The sequence below is a fragment of the Emydura macquarii genome, unplaced genomic scaffold (assembly GCF_026122565.2).
Source record: "Emydura macquarii macquarii isolate MOO-44397 ecotype Brisbane River unplaced genomic scaffold, CSIRO-AGI_Emac_v2 contig_2205, whole genome shotgun sequence".
Taxonomy (NCBI): domain Eukaryota; kingdom Metazoa; phylum Chordata; order Testudines; family Chelidae; genus Emydura; species Emydura macquarii.
In genome coordinates this window covers 19,116,693-19,126,119 of record NW_027132342.1, presented here as the reverse complement: position 1 = coordinate 19,126,119, position 9,427 = coordinate 19,116,693, and positions in this window count along the sequence as shown.

Sequence of the window (9,427 nt, the reverse complement as noted above, 5' to 3'; positions counted from 1 at the left end):
TGCATTGATGTACAGCGCGGGGCGGGCTCATGCCCACACCCTGATCAGGCGTTGGTTTGAAAAGCCCCGGCAGCTGTCAGCCTGGGGCCATGACTTCCCCAGCAGCGGCTCTCTGCCATTCACAGGGGCTGGGTGGTTCTAGTGCATTTTTCATTCAGTTGCTGCCCTCATCGATTTTAGGTTCCTGTCTTCCGCTCCGTTCCTTTTCAAAAGGGCTTTGTACCACTGGAGTTTTCTGCGTGCGGCTAATGGCCTAGCCTGGCAAGCGTGCCACCCCCATGTGTAGTCTCACTCTGTACCAACTGGGCAAGATGAACATGTTTGGTACAATTGACCCTGCTGAGGCCAGATGTAGGGTTTGAACAGGTGACCGTCAATGCTAAAACCATGAGCCTCTAATGTGTGAGCTAAAGAGCAGCAAGAGCCTCCAGCACCTCTTATGTGGCCTAGCTACTAAACTTAGCCAGGGCACACAGCCCAATGGGTTATCGTTGCACTCTTTCACTCACACCCCTGCCACACACTCATAGTCATCTGGCCACAGGGCAGCAGTCAGCAGCCGAGAGAGAGGCAGGGAGGGAAGTGGCACAAGAACCCTTTTTTAGCCTGGCTTGCTGCCTCCCCTTGCTGATTTGATGGGCTCACACACACACTTCAGGAGCTGACAAACAGCTGCCAGGTTTCCTTCCTGCTGTGCTCAGTGGTTGCTACGGGGTGGCGAAGGCATGGGTGTGGCAGACTCAGTGCAGGCCCCTTGCACCATGCAGTGTGACTACCTTACAAGGAGGCTTGGACCTGGGCTGCTCTCCGCTCAGTAGTGGGGTGGGGTTAGTGCCAGGGGCTGCCTCCTCTGGCACCAGCCCCTGCAGTGCGCCCTTCGTGCCGGCTCCTGGCTGAGGGGTGCAGCCCCCATGACAGCCAGTGCTGACCACCGGCGAGGGCAGCGTACCCCCTTCAAGCTGCGGCCAGACGGGGTGAGTATCCGCCTCCCCTTGTGGGACTAGGGCTTCCATGCTGGCTCTGATGCCTGTCTATTAAGTAACTTTAGGTCTCCTGCCAGCCTCAGTCCAGCAGCAGCCAAGGCCGAGGTTAGCCCTGCAGCGCAGGCCCCCCCCCCACAGCTCCACCTCCCCCCACCCTGGCTCGAAGGGGCCTTTCTTCCAAGCCACGGGGTTTTTACTCATCAAGGCCCATTTGGCCCCTGCTGAGGCTGCGAACAAGGAGCACGCTCAGTGCCAATGGCCGCGGGTGTGAGAACAAGGGTGCCATGGCCAGCTGGCCAGGCTGGCGGCTGCTGGCATAAAGCCCGTGATGTGTTCCACGTGGGCTGCCAAGCAACGATCAGCTGGCAATGCGGCCCAGCGGGGGATGGTACCCCCCAGGGAGACAGCTCTTCTCCCCCCTTCACTTCATGCCAGCCCCACTTCCTTTGGCTGTGACGGGGGAGGAGGGATGAGAGCGGGCTGGGTAGGGTTGGCCCAGCCCGCGGAAGGCCACACCAGAACCAGGGCCCTGACTGCATGAGGGGCAGGGCTGCCTGCCAGGTCCCCGGGCAAGGGGGGCTCAACACTCGATGGGCCTGGACCATTTTTTGTTTGTAATTCCCCCATTCTCCCCTCCCTCCTACCAAAATAAAAGTGCCCCCATTGCCAGACTGAGTGCGTGTCCAGTGGCTGTTGTGCTTCGCAGACCCGTGCTCCCAGCTGCCCTTGCAGGGGGCGTCCACAGCATTTCTCAGGGACCTGTTTCAGATGGACCCATCCAGCCGGCCTGCGCCTTCTCAGCCCAGCTCCCTCCCCCTTCCAAACACCCCCACCACCCTGGCAGCTTTAGGCCCCCGGACCCTGCAGCTGGGAATGCACCAGGCCCAGGAAGGAGCTGCACCAGAATTGAAGCCCTGTAGTCTTCAGTAAGAGGCAGAATATGACTCCTCTGCCCTGCAAGGGCTTTGTGACACAGGGAACCAACTCCGTCCCTCCACCCCCATCACAGAGCACATACGTTACTGCAGCCCTTCAGCAGATTCAGATTATTTACAGCCCTTTAGCCCAGCTCCTCTTCAGTCAGGGTCTCAGCAGCTCAACACCAGGGCCCATCTACACCCCAGCTACAAACGAGCAGCCTGAGGGTGATGTGTAATGGAGCTGAGGCAGTGGCAGGAGCTGGGATGCTTCCTCCATACTGAAGCATGCTGACAGCTGTGGGGAAAGTGGGACCACCCCGGTGAGTAATGGCAGAGCTGTTCCAATTAAGGACCTGCACCACCCCTGCCCCCCATTCTGTACAGGGAAGGTAGTAAACGCACAGACTAGTAGGAAGATTGCGATCTGGGGCAAGGCAGAGATCTGCAATCTGGTCTGCCCTCTGGCCTCCACCTGGTAAGGCAGTAGTGGGCCTTGTGCAGTATGAAGAGGGCACTGTTCCCAAAAGCAGCCAGGTGGAAGAAAAAGGCTCATTTGGCCTTGAGGTTTGCCTGATCTCAGCCCTGGGAAGGAAGAAGGCGAGCAGGCCTGAGCACCTACAGTGCAGGTCATTCCAGGACGCTAGCAGCCAAGGCACCATGCCCTCGTCCCTAATTGTCGAACACAGAGGAGAACTACAGCTCTGCATGGCAATCAATCAATGCCTGGCTTTCCCACACGCTGGCTGATTTATACCCCCATCGCTCCACTTCTCGGCCTCCTGCCTGCTTGGGCGAGAGAGCTCCCACCCACCGGGGGCACCCAGGATTAATCATGGCCCCCAGGCAGCAGCTCTATTCTTCCCCTGCTTGTGATAAATGGAGCAACACCCGCAGGAAAATCATTACGAATTTTAAACACACTTCTGCCAGTGCCAGCAGCCCTTGAACAGATGCCTTCAAATCCCCAACCCCCACTCCTGCACCAGCCATGGCCCCATCAGTCCCACGTTGAAGGAGCTGTGGCTATGGTCAAGGGCCAGCACTTGGTCAAGTGGCAGCAGTGTTGCTCCCTACGCGCAGAGGAAGGCAAGCTGGGGTTTGCTGCTAATGGGAATGGACAGATCAGTGCCACGTTCCTGTCTTTGGCGAGCCTTGGGAGTCAGCAGGAGTGCAGCTACACCGATCAGTCATGCATAGAACTAGCCCTTTACAGCCCCTGGAACACACCTGGCCAGAGCCTTTTCCCTCCAGTCACTGCCAATCTGATCAAGGCATTTCCAGCTGATCGGCTGGGGTCTGGGCTCCCATTTATCCTCTGAGGGCTGGGCAGCACTACAGCACAGCACACAGGGGCCAGGTGCGTGCAAGTAGGGTGGTCAGCTCCTCTGGTGCCAGGCAGCTGTATCAAATGCTGGGATCTTTTCATTTCCCACCTTCTCCTCAGCCCCTGCTCCCAGGGAGAACCACTGTCAGCAGCAGTGAAAGGTGGAGAGAGAGAGAAGCGACAGATTTGGTGGATGCAGGAGACAGCATTAGCTCTGCGGTGGGGGGCAGCCTGGGCTCGGTCCTGTTTATGAAGCTACACAGTCTACTGAAACACATGGGTCAGGTGTGAATGTTCAGCTCAGGACTGGCTCAGCCCCAGGGCCAGCCAGAGCACCAGCTCACTCCCTGCCCCACTGCTATTCCACCCCCTGTCCTGCACCCATTCTGGCACATGGTTTCATAGTCATGTCTGGGCACCTTCCGATCACAGCATCTTAGCACCTGCTCATGCCTCTGCCAGCAACAGCCTAGGACCAGCAGCATCCCACCCTCAGCTCACATGCCAAGCCAGGGCTATCCCAGTGCCAGCCTGGCACTAGCTCACACCGCCACAGCCTGGGCATAGTGGACGGGGGGGGTACCTCGCTCTTCACCCTCCAACTATCCCCTCCAACTGCCCTTCCCAGGCTCACCCATCAACTGCCCCCACCTTTATTAACACACACGTTCTCCATGAAAGAGGCAGCTGCAGCCCTAATGACCCTTCACCATCACAACAGCAAAAAAGGGCATCATATTGCCCAATAAACCACTGCAGGTACCAAATGCCTGACACTAGGGGCACCTGGGAGCACTTCACAAACACTGGCTGGGCCCCTTGCTGTGCTCTGCAAGGTACAGGCAGATCCACCCCCCTGTGGAGGAAATTGTGGCAGTCAAGCAGCGATGTGCTAAGGTCACACAGTGAATTACTATCAGTGCCAAGAACAGACCCGCTGCTTCCCCGACTAGCGCTGTAGCTTTTGATGGAGAAAAGGCCAGGAGGTGAATGGCTTCTTGCCCCTCAGATTGCACAGCAAATCTCGTGGCACCACAACCAACAAAGCGGGTCTCAGGAGCATGGAGGAATGGGGAAGGCACATGCTGCGTTAATCAGTCATTTCTCCCTCCTTCCCCATCCCCCTCCTATCTGCCCCGCCAATTCTCAGTGGCAGAAATCAAAGGCTAGCATTGGCACTGGGTCAGCACAACATTCAAGTTGCTCGGGGACAGCCCAGTGCCCCCTTTTGAAGGGTTCGCCCAGCCCTGGGGGTGGCAGGAAGTCCCTGTCCCATCATCTCTGGCAGGGCAGCTGCACCTTGGTGGTGCTTTTCTGTGCAGCTGGGAGGAGGGAGCAGCACTGCATTACAACATCCCGCCCCCTTCCCAAAAAAAAAAAAAAAAAAAAAAAAAAAAAAAAAATCCCAGCAACAGAAACAAAGTCAGAGCACTGCAAGCGCCCTGAGCAGACCGTCCTCATTCTAACATCTTACAACAGGGAGTCCCCCAGGAGTATTAATCTTTAATAGAACAGGCGCAGACCCTCCAACAAAGAGAGACACTCAGTCAACCTGATTTCGCTTCCTGTGCGGGTGGGAGGGGCGGCTCTCAGTGGAATCCCACAAGAATGTTCCTATCATTTTTTAATCAGGGACTTACAGTTCAACAGCGCTTTTCAGCCCACAGGGTCCCACAGCACCTGACCCACGCTAGAGAGTAGGCTGAGTCCCCAGCCCCAGAGATGCAGCCACCTCTGGGGAGCATGCTGCTGCCCTGCTCTGTGCAGTAACATTGCACAGGAGTGTGGAGCGGGAAGGAGTGTGGAGAGGAATGAGGTCTCCAAGAGAGGCTAGCTGAGGCAGACAGTGTAATGACCAGCGCTGGAGTCTGGCCAGTTCTGCAGGGCTAACACTCCAGCCTTATGAGAGTGCCGTGAAATCTTCAATGGCAAACAAGGGTCCGAGGTGGTTTCTCATCTCATCCAGCGCATGGTGCCTCTGGTGGCCTGAATGAGCATGCTGCTCAGAGTGCCTGACCAGGAATTGCCACCATCTTTGGGAAGTTCTTGGCTTGCAGTTCAGCTCTCCCATCCACCCTGCTTAACTTGAACTCCCACAACCACAGCACCGAGGGTAGCCCCTGGGCAGCCACCACAGTCCGAATAAATGGCTACACCCAGAAATCTGGTGACGGGGGCTCTCCTACCGTCATAAGTGCAACATCAAACTCTAACTTGCACAGCTGAAGATTTATTCTGCACCCTACCCCAGAAGTACCAGCTACTTCAGCCCCCTGGGAGAACACACCCACCCACTCCAAAGCCTTTGCTAGTGTTCTGGTTGTTACCCATACAAAAGCCCAGGGGAGACCTGACTGCCACGCTGACGTAGCTCCAACTCCAACTGTGCAGATCATCCTTGATCCATTTGTAACAAGCTGGCCACTGCTGCAAGGCGTTCAGACATGCCTGTTACAAAGCACAGCACTCTAGTGAGCAGAAAAACTGAGATGAACAGGGGCAAAAGCCCAGATTCTCCCAACCCACCAGTAGCCAGGCTCAACTGCTATTGTGCTTCTCACAGGCCTCAAAGCCATCCCCAGAGAAACACTTTAGATGTAGCACAAGCTCTTCCCACCATGGTGGTAGCACTTGAAGTCTTTAGTAGAATTGGGCAGGAAGCTTTTCCCATTTCATCAAAAGCTGGGATTTCAGGAAAAAAAAATCTTTCCCACCCTGACCCAGGACAAAGTCGAGATCTCAAGTTTTCTTGAACCAAAAAAGAAAAAAAAAAGTTTGGGTCAAAGTGTTTTGGTTTGATGTAATCGCTTGTGTTTAATATTACTTATAATTAGCTTAAATAAATAAGCAAAAAATAGTTTTTAAACTAGAAAACTGGAGCTTTTCATTTTAAAAAATGTCAAAACTAAAGCTTTTAAAACATTTAAAAATGTTTTCAAGATGAGAAATTCATCAAAACCCACCCTTTCCAAGAGTTTCAATTTCAACAAAGCAGCATCGTCTGACCAAAAAAAAAAAAAAAAATGTTGAAAAGTTCCCAGCCAGCTGTATGGATTCCTTCAGTTGCAGAGTTCACACACACGTCTTTGCTAGATTTCTACTGCCCTCTGGTGGCCACAGGCACAGAAAAACGTAATTAACTTGGCTTCTCCCTTTGTTTTCAAACACTTGGCTCTTTCAGAGTGTCCTCCTTCACCAGTACTCTGGGCTGGGGATGGTCTCTGCTGAATTAAATGCCCGGTGGATTACGTACTACAGGAGAAGGAAGTACTCTGGGCTGACCAATATATGCTGGACTTACATATGTATTATTCACACCACACATATTAATATAACATTTTAGCCTGAATTGGCCTGTGTCATCTTATAACCCTGTTCACTTATGCTAAGTATCCCATAACTCCTTGCATTAGCTGAAGTAAGTTCTGGCTTAAATAGATAGTAAGACTGTCAGAATCAGGTCATATGAGTGTTTTACCAAAGCAACAGATAGCGAGTTATTCTCATGGGGCAGTATTGGACACTCCCAAAGGAAAAGGACAAGATACACGAGTGTTCTACCCTAATTCAAACCCAGGAGGTTCCCCTTGGTATGGGGAATGCATGTGTTCAGACCAAAGATATAAAGGGTATGGCATGGTATCAGAAAAACTAAGGGAGAAAGCTGCTGGGTTAAATCTGGTTTCAGATAATCCAGTCTCTTTTACTGTAAACACATTTGGGGGCACACCTTCTCTGTAAGGTGAATTTAACAACACTGCACTAGACGGCATCCTGGAAACTGTATTACATTGAGCCTTTCATTCAGGCTTCTGAACTGCTGCCAGACACAGTAACAATTAGCATTCTCTTCTCTTCCCAGGTGAGGTGATCTCTAGCCTAGTCCTTGGTTTGTAACTCAGGACTTCCTCTCTGTAATCTCTAGGCTACAGGGCAGGAACATGACCTGTTCACCCCTTCCTTAACACCAGTTCTATTCCAGAATAGTCTGGGTTGCTTTGGCCAATTGTTTGCTGCTTACACTCAGGTAGGAGTAACTCTTCCAAAAAGAGATGGCTAGAAGCTGAAGCTTTCCCTCACCAGCACAGATGCTGATAAATTGTATAGTTAGTTAGTTGCTTGACTATGCTTTGGTTTGCTATGAAAGATTCAAGAGACCAAATAACCAATCTCAGTCAGGTTTATTGCTAAAAGCCATTAATAGCATAGGATAGGAAGAACTGCAGTGGTCTTGGTCCAGATTCAACGTGGAGCTTGTCTCCTTCCACACACACCCACACCCAAACACCAGTGCAGCAGAAATCAGCCCCTGAGAACAAACTCCTACCTGGGCTACAGGTGGTTCCTGAAGGATGGAGGCACATGTACAGCTTGCACTGAGGTTTGTACAAATCGAATCAGTCATCAACTGCTGGAAAGATGAAGAGCTAGCAAATGATCCACATAAAGATCCAACCCAACCCTTCACCAAAACTGAGACTAGCTTTCTTCGCTGTTTGAAAACAATGGTTAGCTCCTGTCTTGCTGCCCCGCACCAGCCTTCCCCCCCCTCTCCCCCCGGCCACCTTATTTTCCATTTACACAGATCTTAAGAGTCCCCCGTACTTAAGGAAATAAGGTTCATGGGAGAAAGGAAATGCTGTAGCATCTGCCTGGGGACAGACCCCAATAAAGGCACAAATACACTAGGAGAGTTATCGCACTACCCACTCAGGGAAAGGATAGCAAGTGTACCATGTTAAGCAAGATCAATGAGGGAACTAAGTCATATATAACAGTCATGGACAACACCAGTCATGGGCTCACAACTAGGCAAATCTCACATCCAGACAAGGTTTAGAGAAGCCACTTTCCCAACCGTTTCCGGAACAGCTAGTTCTAAAGAGGAGAGCTGAGAGGAGAGCTTACTCTTGACTTGGTTCTAACACCAGAGTTGGTTTACAAACACTAGCAGATCCATTAAGGAGTAGTGATCACAGAGGCTCACATTCACAAAGGTGTTTAGGCTCCTAACTTTCATTGATTTCACTGGAAGTTAGGAAACTAAAATACCTATGTGAATCTGGGCCAATTTAATGAAGTGCAACACCCTTAGGCTATGTCTACACTGCAGCACTAATTCAAATTAGCTTAATTCGAATTACAGAAAGTGATTTATAGAAAGCACTGCAGACTGTCCACACTACAGTGTTTGTGCTGGTTTCTTGCGTCCACACTGGCCAGCCTTAATTCGAATTAGAAAGCAGTGCAATGTGGGAAGCTATCCCACACTGCAACTAACCATAGAGGCTGTTGTGACGGGTGTCATCATCCCAGGATGCAGCGCTGCTTCCCCCACCCACTTCCCCCACCCCCAAACAAACAGGAAAAGGATTTTCGTGCTGTTTTTTTACTCCCCGGTCGCCATTGCTGCAGGCACATGGAGCCAGCTGAACTATGCTCTCATTTTGACCGTGACAAATACATCACATCCTGGATTATTTAGAACTGTAGCTGTTTGCCTTTTATGCTCCCCCCAACACTTTATATTGATTTTTCCCTTCACTACCTGTATGCTGTTTGCCTTTTATGCTCCCCCTTCCACTCCCTGTATATTGCTTGCCTTTGATTTTGATTCTACGGGTGTTTGTAGAATGTAAAATAAACAACAACGGAGTCAGTTAGTATATTAATACAGTGATACAAATGTTTCCATTTCACTAATGGAAAGCATGATATAATGTATCCACATGTAGCACTGTGAATAAACTCTTAAGAAAGTATCAATTTCCATGATTGGCCACTGAAACAATGTAGCAAAGAATTTCCTTTCACTGCTAGCATTTAAAACGCATTCACCATGCAGGGAGGTGGGTGGTGAAATCTTTCAAACCCTTACAGAGACAAACTGCAAAGGGCTTGTTGTGTGTGTGTGTGGGGTGGGGGTGATCGCAGCTTGAATTTTAAACCCATTCACCGCAGGAAATGACGATTTAAATCTTCCCGGGGCTGCTTTGGGGGAGCGTACTGAAATGGGGCATCATGGGATACAGTCTGGAGGCCAATTAATTCGAATTAAGTCCCATTGTGTCCACACTCACACTAATGCGAATTAACTGATGCGCTTCAGGCATTAATCCACTTGCAGAGGTGGTTTTATTAATTTGATTTTAAAGGCTCCTTAATTCGAATTAACAATGCGCAAGTGAAGACGCGGGAGT